This window comes from Hylobates moloch, unplaced genomic scaffold (genome assembly GCF_009828535.3).
Source record: "Hylobates moloch isolate HMO894 unplaced genomic scaffold, HMol_V3 SCAFFOLD_11, whole genome shotgun sequence".
In the NCBI taxonomy this organism is placed as follows: Eukaryota; Metazoa; Chordata; class Mammalia; order Primates; family Hylobatidae; genus Hylobates; species Hylobates moloch.
Window position 1 is genome coordinate 48,283,126 of NW_026652286.1, and position 19,674 is coordinate 48,302,799.

Below are 19,674 nucleotides of genomic sequence, written 5' to 3' on the forward strand. Positions count from 1 at the left end.
CCTGAACCCAGGAGGTCTAGGCTGCAATGAGCTGAGATCGCACCACTGCACTCCAGCCTGGACGACAACAGCCAAACTCTGTCTCAAAAATAAAAGAAAAGAAAAGAAGAAAGAAAGAAAAGAAAGAAGGAAAGAAGGAAGGAAGGAAGGAAGGAAGGAAGGAAGGAAGGAAAGGGAAGGAAGGAAAGAGAGAGAGAGAAGGAAGGAAGGAAGGAAGGAAGGAAGGAAGGAAGGAAGGAAGGAGGAAAGAAAGAAAGAAAGAAAGAAAGAAAGAAAGAAAGAAAGAAAGAAAGAAAGAAAGAAAGAAAGAAAGAAAGAAAGAAAGAAAGAAAGAAAGAAAGAAAGAAAGAAAGAAAGGAAGGAGGGAGGGAGGGAGGGAGGAAGGAAGCCTTCAGCACCGAGGAAATACCAACTAGCATAAAGAAAAAGCGGCAGGCACATTCTAAAGCTCCACCGCAAGCAGCCATGGAGGCCCGCAGCGATGCCTCCCAAAGACTAGCCTCCCGCTCCGGTGGCCAAGGGGAAAGGAGCAGAGAGCAGAAGCCTGGGCTGCGTGGCCTAGTGGGGGCGCCCACACGCACGGCCCCTGGGCTTCACCCCTGCCTGCAGTCTGAGCATCTGTCGGAGCCGCCACCTCTTCATCTGCCAACTGGGAGCCCTAGTCCGCCTTGCCTCTGGGGTGGCGGGAAGGGCTCAATGAGGGGCTGGCCCAGGGTCCAAGGAACAACAGGCACACAGCGTTTGCCGGAACTCCTTGCTTTCCTCCTACAACAGAGTCCACAGGCATGAAGGACCTGCCCCTTTGGCAAAGATCAACCCTGAGGTGCTTCTTGGTACCCTCATCAATGTCACACAGCCTGGCTCACCTTCAACTGCTATTTCCCTTGGAAGCCAGAAACACATCCAATTGTGAGCACAGATGCCGGCCTAGAGTGCCCAGCTGAGCATTACTTTGCTGAAACAAGTGCTCTAGGAGGTGCTGGGGCCCTGCTACCATGGGTTCAATGTGTCCACGCCACTCCTGTCGCTAATGTGGAAGCAGTGGTGCTGGCCTGACCTCCTCCCCGCCGGGGCCCCTGGGAGACAGCAACCCTCTGTAGATGTTTGTCTGACACATGTAAACAAAGGCCCAGAGACAGCAACCCTCTGTAGATGTTCGTCTGACACATGTAAACAAAGGCTCAGAGCTGCTCTCCCTCCATGGCTGGTGCTGGCTCACAGGACAGAAATTCCATCTGCCTGGGTCTCCTAGGGAGAGCCATTCAGCACCTCCCTGGGAACCACATGCCCCTGGGGATCCTGGAGCCCCAAGTTCACTGTCTGACCCCTCCCTCTCCCAGCCTAGCCTGGGGCTGCTTAAGACACCCAGTTCCTCCTGGAATCTCTATTTGGGTTTGGTTTGGGGTTGGAGTTTATTTCCATTCAGGGCAACTTGATCCCGGCCCAGCCTCCAACCCCTCACTGCCCCCGGCATCCCTGCCCCTCAGGAGGGGTCTTGACTTTGCGACATGCTGACAGGGCAGGCTCCTCTAGACCTCCCACATGGGCACTGAGAGCTCTGGCTGTCTTTGATGTCCCGAAAGGAGATCTTCCAGCTTCCACAGCCTCAGCTCCCTCTCCCTCAGTGCTAAATAAGTCAGAGACTGTGAAGGCCAAATGCCACCCTGTGGAGTAGAACAAAAAAGAACAGGTTTGGGGGACAGAAGGGCTGGGGTCTAGATATCTGTTGATCAATTCCTTCCTACTGGCCTAGAAGAAGACATCCAACCTCTAGGGGAGGCAGCTGAAATGGCAGCATTAATAGCTCACCCAGATGAGCATGGTGGCTCATGCCTGTAATCCTAGCACTTTTGGAGACTGAGGAGGGAGGATTGCTTGAGGCCAGGAGTTTGAGATCAGCCTGGGCAAAACCATGAGACCCTATTTCTAAAAGAAAAAATTTAGCCAGGTGTCGTGATGTGCGCCTGTAGTCCTAGCTACTCTGGAGGCTGAGGCAGGAGGATTGCTTGAGCCCAGGAGACCAAGGCTGCAGTGAACTATGATCCCTCCACTGCACTCTACTAGGTGACAGAGCAAGACCCTCTCTCTAAAAACAAACAAACAAACCAACCAAACAAAAAACCAAAACCACAAACTTGACCTGTGAGCTGTGAGAAGGCTCACATGACAGATGGACTAGGTGACTGCTCCAGTCCCTTCCAACACACAGTCGATTTGGGGTTTTTTGGTCATTGGTTTTGGTTTTGGGAGACATGGGGTCTCACTTTGCTGCCTAGGCTGGTCTCAAACTCTTAAACTCAAGTGATCCTCCTGCTTCAGCCTCCCAAAGAGCAGGGATTACAGGTGTGACCCACCACGCACAGCCAACATTCTTTGTTTTTAACATGCATTGTGTGCCTCTAGCCCATTCTGTGCTGTAGATGAAAAAGTGAATAAATTTTAGCCCTGCTCTCAGGAACTTATAGGCCTGGAGACTAAGCCTTAGATGAGTCAGCTGAGCCTCAGAGAAAAAGATGTGACATGCCCAGGGGCTGATGGGGCTGGACATTGAACCAAGAATGTTGCTCCCTGTACCTTACAGATGAGGAAACTGAGGCTCAAGCAGTGACATGAACACCCCATTGTCTGGGAGGGTTTGCAGGGTGGAGACAGATGCCCAAGAAAGGCTTATCCAGAAGTCTCATTTGTGCCCTTCCCTGGAGGGCCTGAGAATCAGCGTCCTCAGCCCAGCTTTGTCCCAGACACCTGCTTTTCCTGCACCTCTGAGTCCTGTCAGGTCACCAGAGCTTTTCAGAGAGCCCAGCCCTGTTCAAGACCCTGCACACCTCCTATCAGGAGAAAGCTTAGAACACTGACAAGATAAAGCTAACAGTTTCTTGATCTCCTAAAATTATGATGCCCTTGCTGTGATGGAACTGGAGGTCAGAGAGGTGGGTAGTTGTCCAGGATCGCACACAGAGGGACCGGCAGAGTTGGGACCAGGCTCGGGTCTGTCCACCCCTATGGCCTCCCTCCCACCGAGGGGGAAGTTAGGCTCTGATGTAGGGCAGGAGCTTGGCTCTCACTCAAGTGTGACCTGGATGGAGGGGTTTTCACAGATAACATGGGGCGGGGGGCCGGGGGTGCCTAGGGTGCAATCTGGCATTTTCAGCACCAACATGCTGGGGATTCTAGGATTCCATATGCAGAGATTCCATGCTGCAAATGGAACCTCTGGTTTTTACATAATACTAAGATATCATTATTGTGGCTCTCTATGATTCGATAATTGTAGGATTCTAGGATGACATCAGCCTAAAGTTCCATTATCCTGTGATTCCATGATCCTAGAATTCTAAGTTCCCCTGAGAGCTTGGGCTCCAAAGAGTAGGAAAATCTGGCTTGGAGGGTAGAAAGGCAGCTTTTCCATCCTGTGGACTTTTCTAACAATGACAGGGCAATGTGTGATGTTTGATTTTCATTGTGTTTAAAGGAAAGCATGGGGCTTGGCCAAACCACATCAGAGTGAGTTCACCTGCCCCTGGCAGAACAGCCCACGGAGCTGGAAGAGGAGGACGAGGAGCAGGGAGAGGAGGAGGAGAAGGAAGAAATGAAGAGTAGGAGGAGAGGAGGAGGAGAGAAGGAGGAGGAAGAGCAGAGGAGGAGGAAGGAAGAAGGAAGGAGAGGAGGAAGAGAGGGAGGAGAAGGAAGGAGGGAGAGGGAGAAGAAATGAGTAGGAGGAGAGGAGGAGAAGAAGAAAGCCGGAGAAGGGGGAGAGGAGGAGGGACAGACAAGGCAGACAAGAACAGGAGTGGGCAGCACAAAGTAACTGCTGGAATATGAGGACAGGGAGGGCTTCCAGGAGGATGTCATATCTGCATAAGGAGTGGAGAGCAGCAGATCAGCAAGGGAAGGGTGCCCCAGGAGCTGGTTCCACGTTGGTGGAGCCTAAGGAGGGCAGTGGGAAGTGACATGAGATTGCAAACTCAACAGGAACCAGCTCATGCAGGGCCTTGAATACCATGCTGAAGAGCTTGTGCTTCATTCTGAGGGCAATGAGCAATGAGGGAAGGTTTTTGTTGGTGCAGGGAGGTCCCTGGGCACCCTGAGAATGTCAATGGTGAGGAGGCCTGAGGTCATGTGTCCAAACCGTTATTGTACAGTTGAGGCCCAGAGAGGAGGATTGCTCACAATCCCCCTGCATCAGCCCGAGTTGGGGAGACCTCCCAGCCCACCCCTGCCAGAAGATTCTGGCACAGACAGCCCTGGCAAAACAGTAAGGTGGCCCTGAAATCCACCACTCCTTGGTGCACCGGCCCAGAATCCCTGCACAGGCCTTTCCTTCTGTCACGGGCTGCCCTGCAAATGGCTCTATCTGTGCCTCCTTGCCTCACACCCAGCAAGATGAGGCCAGGCCAACCCAGGTGGCCCAGGCTCTCCAGTAAGACTCACACCCCTCACCACTGAGCCCCCAGGCCGTGCCAGGCCAGGATGGCAGATGGGCACCATCGGAAGAGTCTTTGGTAAAGAGGAGAGAAGAACAGAAATTCAGTAAAACATCAACACAGAAGCTGAGGCACAGAAAGCAGGCAACAGCAGCCCCAGGACGGCCTGTGTGGCATGTATGTTTCACTCTGAGGCTGAATGAGAGAGATGCGGTTAACTCATCCCTGCCAGCTACTGCAGGGCCTGGAGGACAGGAATCCCCTCCCCTGGGTTCACTGGCACCACAGCTCCAACGAGGGGGAAACAGATGGGAATAACTGGCTCTGAGACAAGGAAAAGAAGGAAAGATCTGAGAAAAGGAAGCTGGTTAAAATACAGAAAGGTCCATGGAATACTACTCAGTAATAAAAAGGAATGAACTATTGATACATGCAGCCACTTGGACGGATCTCAAGGGCATTATGCTGAGTGGGAAAAAGCCAGTCTCTAAAGGTTGCATATTGTAGAGTTCTATCAAACATTCTCAATGATGAAATTACAGAGATGCAGAGTAGATCAGTGGTGGGTAGGGATTGAGGATGGTCAGGCCGAACAGCAGAAATCTGGCAGCAGGTGTGGAACCACGAGGGGCAGCCAGGCTTCCAGATGCAGGGGAACTGTGATGGGGAGGATGGGACAAGACAGGGCCAGTGTGTGGGCAGGGTGCCTGTGACTCTAAGGGGTAGCTTGGGAGAGACATTTGTGGTGATGGAGTGGTTCTGTATCTTGATTGTGGTGGCGGTTGCATGAATCTGCTAAAGATGCATTTATGATAAAATGACAGAACTATACACACACATTATACCAATGTCAATATCCTGGTTTCAACATTGCACTATAATAATTTAACATGTCACTGTTGGTGGAAATTGCTTGACGGGTACACAGGACTTTTCTATACTACCTTCACAACTTCCTGTGAATCTATCATTGTTTCAAAATAAAGAGCTGTCTTAAAAGAATCAAATAGCCGTAACTTGCGACAGTCTATTTGCAGCCTCTCTCTGTGGTTCCATTGACCTCTGTCTATGGTTCCTTCAGTAACACACAGTTTTGATGACCAAAGTCTTTCAATCAAACAGGTGATTCCTCCCACGTTCTTTTTCTAGATAGTTTTAGCCTAGTTTCTTTACCTTTCTGTATAAATTTTAAAATAATCTAATCTATAGAAACAAATCTTCGTGGGATTTTGATTGGAATTGAGTTGAATTTATAAGCAAACTTCTATGAATCTGTAATTACTTAAAAATAAAAAAGTTAAAAAAAATTTAAAAGACACAGAGAAGACCTGGGGGTAGAGGGAGGAAGGAGAGAGAGCAGAGAGGAGGAAGGAGCTGATGTCCACTCTGAGGGCTGTGCAGTCAGGGGAGCAGGCACAGGGAGAAGAGTTTTCTACCGTTTTCGGGGTCTGCAGTGTGTGGGGGCTCAGTTCTGCAACACTCCACATGTTTCCTGGTGATGTGACAATGGATGTGCAACCGCACCCTCCCATGCATTTGGGGTAACATTAAAGTGTCCTGCCTTTGTGCAGAGATCACTGTGCTGCTGGTGCAAATGGGTCAGAGACACTTCAACGTGTGCCCACCCTGTCCCACATAGCCCAGCCTGCCCTGTCTTCCCAGGGGCTGCCCAGAAACCAGTTCGTGGAACAAAGATGAGGCAGCAACTTTGGCAGCCCAGCTCTCTGCTCCCCACTGGGCTGTCTTGGAAGTAGAGGCTCTCACAGACCCTGAGCCAGTGACCCTCCCTACCCAGTTGCCCAATTAATTCTATTCCTGTCTTCTTAAGTTTTTGAGACGGAGTCTTGCTCTGTCGCCCAGGCTGGAGTGCAGTGGCGCGATCTCGGCTCACTGCAACCTCCGCATCCCGGGTTCACGCCATTCTCCTGCCTCAGCCTCTCCGAGTAGCTGGGACTACAGGCGCCCGCCACCACGCCCGGCTAATTTTTTGTATTTTTGGTAGAGACGGGGTTTCACCGTGGTCTCGATCTCCTGACCTCGTGATCCGCCCGCCTCGGCCTCCCAAAGTGCTGGGATTACAAGCATGAGCCACCGCGCCCGGCCCCAGTTGCCCATTGTACTTTGAGTCATGGGAACATCACCCCACAAGCTCAGCTTGGCTACCAAGGCCTCCCTAAGAGAGGATGGAGCCAAACCCTGGGCCCTCTGGGATATTCCACCTGCAGGAGGGGGTGGCCTTCTCATTCTCTCAATCCCTTGCCAGATGCCAGGGTGCTGGAGGAGGTCACCCCTCCCCAGACCCCTTGGCTACCTGGGAAGCCCTTTGGTGTTAACTGAGTGAACAGGAATGGGAGTTCATGGACTGTGGGAACGGCATCGTTAGCCATCACACGTGATGCCGCTTAGTGGAGAGCTGTTGCTTTCCATCCCTTAGCCAGGATGTCCCTGATGAAAGACAGGACCCAAGATAAAACACAGTTGGCCAAACTTTGGGCAATTGTCCTAGCACTGGCTGTCCTGGCCAACAAATGGTTTCATCTTCACATTCATTATAAACCTTTGGGCCATTACCTAAAAATGGTCCCCTTCAAGATAAGATACGACAGGAATCTCTTGCCTCACAGAGACCCAAAATATAAATCAAAATTACCTGCATCACTCCGTATACTTAGGCCACAATACACGGTCTTGCTAAACACTCCTTATTCCCTTCGGAGTTCCAGACACCACTGGTAGTAAGCAAGACACCCATTTCCACTTCTCAAGATATACCATGCTGGGTTTTTGGGAAAGCCATTCATTAGAGCTTTCACGTCCCTGATAGGTCCCAGATAACCGGTTTAGTTGAGAGACATAATACTCTCCTCAACAACTCCTTTTAAAATTCCAATCCAGCAAATAAATCCCTAAAATGAGTCTCTTTCTTGCCCCAGGTCTTGGCTTATTTTTATACATTTTCCATCTTGTCCCCATCCCGTAAGGGCAGGAGGCTGGATGGAGGGTGCATACTCTCCTAGGACCCATTAATCAGAGATTATCCTGCTGGCCAGGCAGCTGCTCATGGGATATGGCACCCATTTGAACCTAAACTTCCACCAAAAACAAAAACACAAACCTGTCAAGTGCAGCTGACCACCACTCTGGTGACTACGGTCTTATGATACTGGCTTGGGTGCTTTCCATAGATTTACAATCCAGAAGGACAAACCCTTACAGTGAGCCATTGTTTCAACCAAACATGGCAGAAGCTGAAGCCTACATCAACCCCAGTGGGCTCCCTTGGAAAGGATGCTCCAGGCCCTCATCCCAGATGACACTGTCCTGGCTTAGAAGCTTACCCCAGGCGATGACATTGCCTCAGATGACATCCCCCAAACCTGAGACCTCACTGTTGGAAATGACCTCGCCCCCTGCACTGGAGACAAATTCACCCCAGACACTCAGTCACCTCTAACATTTAAAATACTTTGGATGATAACTGAGACATCCTGCCGCTATATCCTCCTAACTCCCCTCTGCCTATCCCTTCTGGGTTGAGACACATTGGTTTCTGATCTCTGCCCTGGCCACATCCACTCGGGACAGCATCTGGCCACTCAATGGGACTCTGTCTTCCCTGAATGCCTCCTGTCTGTCTAGAGTCCACACAGCTGGGCCTCCCAGAGTCCCCGTCTCTGACTCCTGGACCTGAGTCACCAGACTTATTGGGGTCCAAAGCAGTTGTGGCCACAGAATCTCTTGGCCATTTCTATTCCCCGGGGGAAGTGGTGTGTTTTCCTGCAAGATAGGGCTGACCTTATCTGATAGGACTTCACCCAGGTCTAGAGAAACTGCTCATCTGTTCCAGACCATCTGCCTCCTGGATATGACTTTATCCAACCATATAATGATGCTGTAAAGGCACTAGTTTCTGAGGATGATAGATAATGTAGCCCTAATGGCCATTCTTCTAGGGGACTTACTGGGGACAAAGTCTGACCTGGAGAAGCAGCCCTAATGGTGATAGATTGATGATAGATAGATAGATAGATCGATCTGTATCTACCTATCTGGCCCTAATGGTTGTATCTCTATATATATGTATATATATATATATAGAGAGAGAGAGAGAGAGATGTATAGATGTCTCTCTCTCTCTAGAGAGAGAGATATATATCTCTATGTAGAGATATATATAGAGAGATATCTATATATATACAGATATATAGAGAGATATAAAGAGATATCTCTCTATATAAATATATTTACATAAATATCTATATTTAAATATATAGATATATAGAGAGAATATAGAGATATATATTCTCTCTATATATCTATATATCTATAAATATATATATATTTATATAGAGAGAGAATATATATTTATATATATATATATAGAGAGAGAGAGAGAGAAGAGGCGGGGGAGGCAGACACTTTGGCAACAAAGACCCTGTCTCTACAAAAGATATATATATTTTTAAATATATTTTTTATATATATCTATATATGTAAAATATATATTTATGTAAATATATATTTATATAAAGAGATATATCTCTTTATATATACATATATAGAGAGAGAGTGACAGGAGATGCAATCATGACACAATCATGGCTCATTGCAGCTTTGACCTCCGGGGCTCCAGTGATCCTCTCACCTCAGCCTCCTGTGTAGCTGTATAGTTGGGACCACAGGTGCACACTGCCACACTTGGCTAAGTTTTAAATTTTTTTGTAGAGACAGGGTCTCACTTTGTTGCCAAGGCTGCTACCAACTCCTGGGCTCAAACAATCCTCCTGCCTCAGCATCCCAAATTGCTGAGATTACAGGCATGAGCTACTGTGCCCGGCCCCTAATGGTGACATTTCAGGTACTGGGGCAGGCCAGAGGAGAAGATACTTTTGAGCCTAAGGAGCCAGCTTCCCTCACAGCATCCACACTGGCTGCTTAGACAGCCGGCCAGAGGGTCTGGGACTGGGAAAGCCCTGTCCCTTCCAGCTCTGCTGACGTGACCGCCTGGCAGCCAGGTGACCAGTGATGTCATGATGGACGTGACCAGGTGCCCTCCTCTCAGACTCAGAGGGGCTGGGTTCCAGGACTCAGTTCTATGCCCAGGGTGAGCATTCTCCTCTAAGGGTTGCCTCCATCTCTCCATGGTTGGACCTCAGATTCCTGGTCCAGCTGAAAATATCTTCAGAGTGTGGCCCGTCAGCCCCTGGGTGTGGACTCTGGATCTGTTATGGGATCCCTGGATATGTTGTTTTAACTCTCTGAGCCTCAGTTCTCCTACCATTTGAATAGGAAATACAAAACCTAGCTTTAAGGTTGTTGCGGGATTTAAATGAGAGAATGCATGGAAAGCGACTTAGCTCAGTACCTGGAACATGGTAAGCACTGAAGTGTTTGATGACTGGGCACTCAGCAAAGTCTTACTGAATGGATGAACATCCCTATACCATTTTACTGAACAGGAAAGCTGAGGCCCAGGCCTGGGAAATGACTGGCTCACACCAGTGGCTAAGATCTTAAGAGTGCTCAGAAGTCAAAGCTCTGGCCACATCTCTCCCAGTCTTTGTTTCTTCCAAGCAGGCCCTTTCTGATTGGATTTTGGGGAAAGCTTTGGCCTCTTTGCCCACTTGACAAATTCCAGAGAGTGTCTGGATCCACCCACACAGCTGTGAATGGACAGGCGCAGGGTAGGGGGAAGAGACACAAATCTTGGCTCTCTCCAGCCCGTCCCTACTTCTGGACATTCTGGAAGCCACACCCTGTCCCCAGGCCTCTCTGGAAACCCTGGCAGCCTTATCTGCAGAGAGGAGGAGAAGAAGGTCTGGGGTCAGCCAGGGAATGTCAGAGAGAGGAGGAAAGCAGGTCAGAGAGGGATGGAGAATATACCACAGGGCCTCAGCCACAGCGCTTGAGCACTCGCTGTCCTCCCAGATTGTAGACAGCCAGCAGAAACTGGCTTCCAGCCCTGACCCTGTCCTGAAGATGCCGGGTGACCTTGGGCAAACGATTTCTCCTTTCTAGGCCTCGGTTTCCCTATCTGTGAAATGAGAAGTTGAACTAGAGCAGGGGTCCTCAGTCCATCGGTAGGAAGCACGGTTTCCAGAACAAGACCCATGACTCCTGTGCCCCATGGGCCCCACACCCACCCGCAAGTGTCCGAGAATTTGGCTGTGGTATTTCATGTATCATCCCTGCGAATCACAGGTACCATGGCCGGCAGGCAGATTACTCAACAGGCTTATGACACTCCTCGGTGACTAATAGATTCTTTTTCTGTTTGTGTTTTAAAGCCATAGCAATAACATTGGCGCCCAATAACCCCACTGAAATCACCATTATTCAGCCTGCCCTACCTACACGATAAACAGACCAGCAAAAATATCTGTCCTTAGAAAAGGAGGGCCTCTGTTTCTCTCACAGGGGGACCTGTTTCTTTCATGATGAGGCTGGTGTGTGTTGCGGGTGGGGTGGATTTATGAACTGGTTAGAATCATAGGATTAGGTCACTTCTCTGGTCTCTTCCAGCTCTTACCTACACATTGTACCTCATCAGAGGAAGGGGCTAAGCAGATACCAACTTCCCTGTGAAAGTGGGAGTGTGGGGCAGGGCATGGTGGCTCACGCCTGTAATCCCAGCACTTTGGGAGGCCGAGGCGGGTGGATCATGAGGTCAGGAGATCGAGACCAGCCTGACTAACACAGTGAAACCCCGTCTCTACTAAAAAAATACAAAAAATTAGCCGGGCCTGGTGGCAGGCGCCTGTAGTCCCAGCTACATGGGAGGCTGAGGCAGGAGAATGGCGTGAACCCAGGAGGCGGGGCTTGCAGTGAGCCAAGATCGTGCCACTGCACTCCAGCCTGGGCGACGGAGCAAGACTCTGTCTCAAAAAAAAAAAAAAAAGAAAGTGGAAGTGTGGAGTTAAGAGTCCCGTGGGGAGGCAGATAGCCTGGCTTTTGGTGCCAGCTCCACCACTTGCTGGCTAGGTGACCTTGGGCAAGTCCTGTCCTCTCTCTGAGCTTGTCTTCTTATCTGAAAAAAAAGGGGAAACTAAGATGACCTTCCACTGGAGGTGGGGGGTAGATAGAAGGAAGTAATTCAGAGAAGCATGTGGCACAAGTCAGAACTCAAAAACTGGGAGCTGTTGATATTAGGTAGATGCCGAACCCCTGGGCAGTGGGCAGGAGTCCAACAGGGTGGGGAGGGTTGGGACTGACACGAAGGGGGACTTGATGGAGGGTCAAAACACCCAGGACGACAAGTCAAGGGCTGGTCAGTGTCAAAGCCACCTGGTCTCTCCTTTTCTGAGCAGTTTTATCTGTCAGAACCACAAAGAACAAAATAGCCCAGCACAACCCAGTCTCCCCAGCATCTGCCATGCAGAATTGCTCACTGATAAACTCTTCAGAGAAAGAGAGCAGGGATTATCGCCAGCTCCTCTTCCTTGTGGTGGAGGGGGCAGAGCAGGATTTTCCATGGTTGACCTCCCCTCACAGGTCTCCTCTCCAGGATTCGAAGCTCTCTGGTGTCCTTAGAAGCCCACTTCTCACCTGCCATGGGCAGGAGGTGCTCGCCTCCATAACCATCTGCAGGCTCATTTCCCTTCATCCGTGGTTCTCCATGCTGTGGGCCCCAACACCCCCTTTACTGTACTGAAATGATCTTCATAGATAATATAGCCTGCCGCCACACACAATGAAAAAAGCACAGTGGTGAGCTGGCAAACATTTAACAATCTCTGAAGGATTTTTTAAAAAAACTTAATTTATATCATTCGCCAACTTCTGTTGTGTAAATACTTCCATCATGACTGATTTCAAACCAACACGCTGACACGGAATGCGGAGTGGAGAGAAATGAACACAGTCTGCTCTCATGGGACTTGGTTCCAGCACAACACTGAATCAAACTGAAATGAAATACATGGAAAGGAACTTATAGTAAAAATATATATTTCTCTGTTTTCGTGCTCAGGGCTGACTACCCTAGAAGACTTAATAGAAGGATCTGTATGGAGGCCCACCATGGTTGCAACTGCTGTGTGTGCACACGGGGCCAGGTGTGCCATTTAGTCCTCAAACATCATGGGAAGCATTGCAATTAGTGATGTAATTTTTGTGAAATGGTGAACCAGTCTTTATAATGTTCTGAACAAAGGACTATCTTCCTTCAATTTGCAAGGTGATTGTATTCTTGGAAAACTCAGGGTGTATTAGAATCATGCTAAAAATAATTTATTCTTATACATAAAACAGAATTAAGCTAAAGACACAGGTCTTTCATTCACCAAAATGTCCCACAAGATTTTTAAATGTCCCCACTTGCAAAATGCCAGTGGAGACCCTCAATCATCATGACATTAAAACCCACTCCTGCAAACTGCCAGAACAGTCCCTTGCTGCGGTACATGGCACCTGTTGAGATCACTGCTACAAAGGCACACACCACTTCACTACAGGAAGACCACTCTCTAAGACCCCCACCATGCTGTGAGCTTTGCTAATTTGTTTATGAAGATGCTTCCACCTGGAATTCTGTCTTCCAAATTCTGACCTAGAGTTTAGCCACCCATCACCCATCCAACCAACCATCCGTCCATCCGTCCATCCATCCATCCATCCATCCATCCATCCATCCATCCATCCCTCCACCATCCATCCATCCATCCATCTCCCATCTGTCCACCATCCATCCATCCATCCATCCTCTATCCAACCATCATCCATCCATCCTCCATCCATCCATCCATCCTCTATCCATCCATCCATCCATCATCCATCCACCCACCCATCTATTCATCATCCATCCACCCACCCATCCGTCCATCATCCATCCATCCATCCATCATCCATCCACCCACCCATCCATTCATCATCCATCCATCCATCCACCCATCCATCCACCCATCTATTCATCTATCCATCTACCCATCACCCACCCATCCACCCATCTACCCATCATCCATCCATCTCCTCTGTGCCAGGCTCTGTACAGTACAGGGACTTAAGGACCAAGGATGAAGCCAACCTGACTCCTATTCTCAGGGAGCTGTCAGGTAAGTGGGGAGTCAAACGTGTAGATAGACATCATAGACAATGACAACGCAATGGGCCAATGCAATGACAGAGTGTGGTGTGTTCGGCCATGTACCATACAGATAAGACTACCAGCTTTGGTCTTGAGCACCTGAGTTTGATCCTTACCTGGGCAGGTACTCACGGTGTGACCTCAGCAGAGTGGCTTTAATCTCTGGGCTTTGGTTTTCTCAGCTATAAAATCAGAGATTTAAAAACCCTAATGTCCCAAGGCTGTTGTGCCAGTAAGTTGGGACAAAGATTCACAGTGGGTCCACATGTCCTGGTAGGGGTCTCAGAGAATCAGAATTGGCCAGTCACTGGCTTCTTCCTAGCAGACCTATGTAGCCAGCTGCTCTCACCTGATGGTACACAGGCTGTTCTGCGGCAACCAGGTTGGGCAAATTTCTGCTGAGGGGACGATTCATAGATTGATTCAGAGTTCACTGAACCTCCAGGGCTGGCCCAGTGTCCTCACTGTGTCCTGGTCTGGCTAGAATGACCCTGCTCTGGGCGGGATGCTTGGCTGGGGGAAGGCGGGTGAGTCAGTAGCTGCTCAGAGGCCCTTCTGGGGCCAGCCACTCACCAAGCCGAGCCCCTGCCCTGGGCCAGCCCCATGTATACAGTGACACTGGAGGACATCAAGATGAGCAGACATTCCCTGACCCCAGGGAGCTCCCAGTTTGGTGGACAAATACACCATGGGCCCATCTCATCCTTTTGGCATGTGCATATTACCCCCAGTGACTTCCACATTGCTAGATGGCTAGTGGCTACACTTTTGTCCCCATCGCCTGTAACCTCTCAGCTGCCTCTGGCCCGCTGACCTCTCTCCTCTGGGGCCCCTGTGGCAAGCCCCATGCTCCTGCTCAGAGGAAGACTCCAGACCCTGGTTCCAGCACTCCTCGGCTGCCCTACGCCACCTCAGGGAGGAGGAAATCACCCCACTTCCCCATCTTCCCCCAGCCCCAGTGTGCTCCCCAGCCCCATGGCCTACAAAATAGCAAACAGCTGCTGTGACCAGAGCTGCCCAGACCCCAGGGGCCGGGGGGGAAACGGGCCAAGGGGAACTTGGAGAAAGAGCTCTTAATAATATACCTTCCCCAAGCTGCTTCCAAAGAAACTTCTCCTCACAAATCATTCCATAAACACTTAGCAGGCTCTCAGGAAAGCGTGCACAGCTCTCACCCGGCTATTAGGAGGCTCCTCACAAGTAAATTGAGACCAGGCAGCAGAGGCCTGTGCCAAATCCCCCTTCCTGCCCTCTTCCCACATGGCGTCCTCCTCCCCCCACCCTGGGCCCTTCAGTTCCAAGGGCCAAGGTCTCCTCCCCTGCTGCTCCGGCCTCTCCTCCGGCTCTGGCCCTCTCTCCCTGATGAGCTCAGGGTGCCCTGCTTCCCTGGAAACCAGGCCCCCTCCCCAGCATGGCTGCTGGGTTTCCAGAGAGCTCTCCTGGGCCACTGTGTAGGCCTAAATCCTAGTGAGACTTCTGAGGGCCACACCACCAGGCCAGGCATGGACAGACTGGGCCAGCCCACACCCCCACTCTGTCCCAGCCACCCCTCAGCAGAGGCTGCTGGTGCCTCTCAGGCTGGGGCTGCTCAATAGGGAAATAACTCCAGGTTCATCCAAGTCACGAGCTGAAAAATCCCTCCCATCCAACAATACCCCTCCAGGGAGAGTGTTGTGCAACCCACTCAGCTGGATAATATCCAGCACTTGGCTAATAGCCAATGGGGATCAGGGAATTGCCTGATTGTTCATAGGTTGACACATTTGCTTATAGGTTAGCAGCTTGCTTATGTAATGACTTTCATTAGGGTCTCGGAGAACAATAGTAGGAGCTGGCACCCCAGTCTAGCTCTTCATCCTCATAGGCTTTGGAAAACACTTCAAGAATGATCGTCCCTTTTTCTAGGTTTATCCAATATCATTTTGAAGAACAAAAGGCTCTATTGTAAACAGAAATCATGGGTGAAATAAATAAAACATTCAGATGAAAATAAACATGCAGATTTGTGGGCACTGAAATTAGCAGTGGATGGGCTTTGAGAGACAGGCCTTGGGCACAGATCTTGGGTCAAGTCCCAGCCACCAGTGATTGGCAGTCTGATCACGGGCAGGCCCCTGTAAACCTCAGTTTTTCAACTCTAAAATGAGGATAAATCTTACCTATCTCGAAGAGCTGCCGGGACCAGCTCCTCCTGCTCCACCACCTCTTCACAGGAGGTCAGTGGAGGCCTCCCAGGGAACCCAGAGGCTGGAGGCCTTGCCACGGCACCAGGCCTTCTGCTGCACACTCCAGGAGTTCAATCACAGGTCACTCATTCAGCCTTTCTTCCAGCAAACACTGAGGAAGCCTCTTCTACACACCAGGCACTGAGCAAGACACTGACCAAGACAGACACAGGCCTGCCCCATGAGGAGCAAGCAGAGAAGGGGACAAGCACGAAAGGACAAGTGCTGACCTGCAGTCGCGGTAAGAGTTACAGTGGCCCTGAGTCAAAGGACTGAATGTTTCCTTCCGCAGGGCAGGGAATCAGACTCCAGGCTCCAAGCTGCACAGAAACAGAACTCCAGGTCCAAAGGCGCCCGTGAGAAGAATCAGGCTTCTTGTGTGTTGGCTGTAGTGGGAGAAAGAATGGAAGGAGAGGGTCTAGACCACTATGATGATGATGATGATGAAGGTGAAGGTGACGGTGATAGCTACAGTTCGCAGAGCACCCACCTAGTGCCAAGCACCATGCTTTACTTTCATTGCGGATGATCCTCACCACAGACGGGGCACCCCATCTTTACTAAAAATACAAAAATTAGCCGGGCATGGTGGCCCTCACCTGTACTCCCAGCTACTTGGGAGGTTGAGGTGGGAGAATCACTTGGAGGCGGAAGAATCGCTTGAACCCGGGAGGCAGAGGTTGCAGTGAGCTGAGATCGCACCGCTGCACTCCAGCCTGGGCAACAGAGTGAGACCCTGTCTCAATAAAAAAAAAAAATACGGCTAATAATTCTTACTTTGTGAGCTTAAGATGTAATTACAAATGCGGCACTGCGGTTCAGAAAGGTGATGTGAGTCATCCAGTGTCACACGTCTCGGAGGCAGAAGGGGCAAAATGGAAGCCCAGGACTGTCTGACATCAAGAAAACATGGCAGTGGGCCCCTTCTCCAGACCTGAAACAAAAGAGTCACCTCTGGAAACAGTGAAGTGGGCACCACTCCACAGTGTGTGATCTGTGGGACTCAGGACAGACCCTGCAGCCTCTTCCAAAGCCAGTGTTCCCAGATGTTGGGACCTGAATATCCAGCCCTGGTTCCCTGCCCCTTTGCGCCCACCATTATTCTCCTTAGACATCTCCGTCCCATATACATCCCTGGAGAGTCTTTTTTTGGGTGGGGGTCAGGGGATGGGGTCTTGTTCTGGCACCCAGGCCAGAGTGCAGGGATGTGATCACAGCTCACTCAACTTCCTGGGCTCAAGTAATCCACCTCAGCCTCCCCAGTGGCTGGGACCATGGCCACGAGCCACCACGCCCGGCTAATGTTTTTATTTTTCGTAGAGACAAGGTCTTACTATGTTGCCCAGGCTGGTCTTAAATTCCTGGCCTCAAGGGATCCTCCCACCTCAGCCTCCCAAAGTGCTGGGGGTTACAGGTGTGAGCCACCGTGCCCAGCCCCTGGGGACTTTTAAGTAGAAATCCCTCCATTCAGCAGTGAGGTGGTGCTGCCTGTCCACCTGCGTGCCTGTCCTCCTTCGTGCCTGTCCTCACATCGCCTGGCTCAATGGGCCCTAGACTGCCCACCTCTCTCCATCACGTCTGCTCTTTCCCTCCCCAAAGCTTTGGCCCACATTGTTTCTTTCCCTAAAATGCCCTTCCTGTCTTCTTCTAATGGACTCCTACCCATTCCTCAAGGTTCAGCTCAAACTCCGCTTCTTACCAGAACTTCTGATTCCTCACCTTCTGCGAAGGTGACACAAGAGAGGAGAAAAAACACTAGTTATCACCTTAGAAAACCTGGCCCTAGCCCTTACCTAATGTGCCACAACTGTGAACAAATCACATTTCCTCTCTCTGTATCAGTTATCTTAACTATAAAATAGGGCTAATAGGCCAGGCTTGGTGGCTCAGGCCTATAATCCCAGCACTTTGGGAGGCCAAGGCTGGTGGATCACTTGAGGCCAGGAGTTCGAGACTAGCCTGGCCAACATGGTGAAACCCCATCTTTACTAAAAATACAAAAATTAGCTGGGTGTGATGGCACGCACCTGTACTCCCAGCTACTTGGGAGGTTGAGGTGGGAGAATTGCTTGGAGGTGGGAGAATCACTTGAACCCGGGAGGTAGTGGTTGCAGTGAGGCGAGATCACACCACTGCACTCCAGCCTGGGCAACAGAGTGAGACCCTGTCTCAAAAAAAAAAAAAAATAGGGCTAATAATTCTTACTTTGTGAGCTTAAGGTGGTGATTAAATGAGGTATGAATAGAAATGCTCTTTATAAACAACAGAGTGCACTGGGCACAGTGGCTTACGCCTGTAATCCTAGCACTTTGGGAGGCTGAGGCAGGCAGATCACTTGAGGTCAGGAGTTTGAAACCAGCCTGGCCAACATGATGAAACCCCATCTCTACTAAAAATACAAAAAAAAAAAAAAAAAAAAAGAAGAAGCTGGGCATGGTGGCACACACCTATAATCCTAGCTACTTGGGAGTCTGAGGCAGGAGAATTGCTTGAACCCGGGAGGTGGAGGTTTCAGTGAGCCGAGATCGTGCCACTGCACTCCAGCCTGGGTGACAGAGCAAGACTCTGTCTCAAAAAATAATAAAATAAAATAAACAAAAAATAAATGACAGAGTGCTAAAGGATATTATTTATAATCAACAATCTCATTGCCACATAAAGTGACAAAAATTGGCTTAGTCAAAAAAAGAAAGAAGGAAAAGAAAAATATTAAGTCATCTAACTGGAAAGTCCAAGGGCATGAGAGTTTCAGGCATGGCTTTATCCAGGGGCTGAAATTCTGTCCCCAGGACCTGCTCGCTCTATCTCTCGGTTCTCCTGGTTCCCATGTTGGCTTCATTTTTAGGCTCCAAGTGGTGAAAAGATAACTATGAAATTAACTTCTAGGTTCAGGTCCAGCCAAAAAAAATTTTTTTAAGAGTCCTCCTTTCTCAGTAGACCCGGCAAGTATTCAAATATGTAACCCATTGCTTCTAATGGGTCATGAGTCCATCTGTGAACAAGTCCCCATGGCCAGGAATATGCGAAGCTCTGATTGGTGGGGCCTATGTCTCACAGCCAGCTCTGGAGCTCTGGAGTTGGGGGTGGGGACAACACTATCTGAAATACAGGAGCCAAAGCGTAGGGAAGAGTGGATGAGAGGAATAATTACCCTAGAGCAAAAACAGAGTCCTGCCACCAGAATAAAAGGGGAAAGGATGTTGAGGACAAGATAATAACTGCCCACACAGTCCACCCCTTTGATGGGCTGACATTTATGCATACCTTTACTTGCACACAAAATAATACCTTCCCACTTCCTCCCCTCTCTCAAATAGAAGACAAATCAGAGACTCATAATACTGACTTCAGAATCTCTGGGTGACTTACATTATTTTCCTTCAGAGTTAGATGTGGTCTTGAGGTCCTGCAATCTGTGGCTGAAAGGTTATCCCTCCAACAGACCATGACTCCGTAATGGCAGAGAGAGCTGGGTAACTGCAATAACAGTTCCTACTGAAAAGAGAAAGGAAAGGAAAGCAGCACACGGCGCTGCCAGTCCACAGCATTCACCAGTTCCTGATGAACAGGGATAGCAAAGTCTTCCTGTCCTGGGTGGAGAAATGAGTTACTTGAATGGAGTGGTAGGCAGAATATGCTCCCTACCCCAAAGATGTCCACAGCCTGATCCCTGGGGCCTGTGGATATGTTATGTTAAATGGCAAAGGGGAATTAAGATCACAGATGGAAATCTGGTGCTAGTCTGCGGACCCTAAAATCAGGAGATAATGCTGGATTACCTGGTGAGCCACTGTAAGCACAGCGTCCTTGAAAGTGAAAGAGGAGGCAGCAGAAGAGTCCATGTCTGAGTGATGGGTTGCAGGAAAGACTCAGTCAGCCATCGCTGACTTTGAGGAGGGAAGGGGGCCGTGAGCCAAGGAGTGCAGCCAGCCTCTAGAAGCCG